This window comes from Poecilia reticulata, linkage group LG19 (assembly GCF_000633615.1).
Source record: "Poecilia reticulata strain Guanapo linkage group LG19, Guppy_female_1.0+MT, whole genome shotgun sequence".
Lineage (NCBI taxonomy): Eukaryota > Metazoa > Chordata > Actinopteri > Cyprinodontiformes > Poeciliidae > Poecilia > Poecilia reticulata.
The window spans coordinates 16,968,437-16,969,363 of NC_024349.1; positions in this window are offsets into that span (position 1 = coordinate 16,968,437).

The window sequence follows — 927 nt, forward strand, 5'->3', positions numbered from 1 at the left end:
TAGGTTTCATCTCCCTGAAGCTGACGGCTCTTTCTCAAAAAACGTAGAATTTCTGAGAAAACCATATTTTAGTTCAGTTCAAAAACAGAAACTCATGTTCGCTCTAAAAGGAGGGGAAGCAACAAAGAAGCTGAAGAAGCTGGCAGTTCAGAAAGCGTCCATGCTTGTTTAGTGGAAGGAAAAACGACGGTTATAAAAATGAACGCAAGCAGCAGGAATAACGGCCTTTAAAGGACTGTGAAGGTTCCAGAGTCCGAAGGAAGAGCAGAGAGGCACCGAATTCAAGTGCAGAGTGTGAAGGCTGACAAAAACTAACAGTGCCGTTACTTTCACCAACTTCAAAAATGTCTAGTTTCTTCTATTAAAACAAACTTTTGTTCCCCACCCCTCACAAAAATCAACAAGATTCCCTTTGACAAACATCCCCGACTTCCTCTGTACATGACGGCAACAACAAAACAGACCAACGTTAGGTTCCAGCGGCGGCCTGCAGTGTTTTCCATTCCGCTCCATCAGGAATAATTCACTTAAAAACAGGATTTTGCAAAAGTCAAACTATGAGTCAGATGGCAACCATGGAGTGGAGGGAACTTCCCCTGGGGTATATAAAGACTGAGTCATATCTGTGTTAACTGTCTGATAATCATCTCCAGCTGTGACATGGTAACATCGGACCAGACCCACTGCAGGAAATCCAGTAAAACAAAACTCATCTCGACTATTAAATATCGGATACAATAGATTAGTTTAGCTTTTTTAATGACTTTACAGCTGGAAGTGGCAGATGAGACGAAAAGATTTGAGCGTGCAAAGCTGATGCTGGAAGAGCMTTTCAGAGATGGTTGTGGCCGACGAGAAAAGGCTCCGAGCAGCAAATTAGGCTCTTAAAACTTTTAGTTGTTTACCCTCACCTCTCTGCCCCAGTAC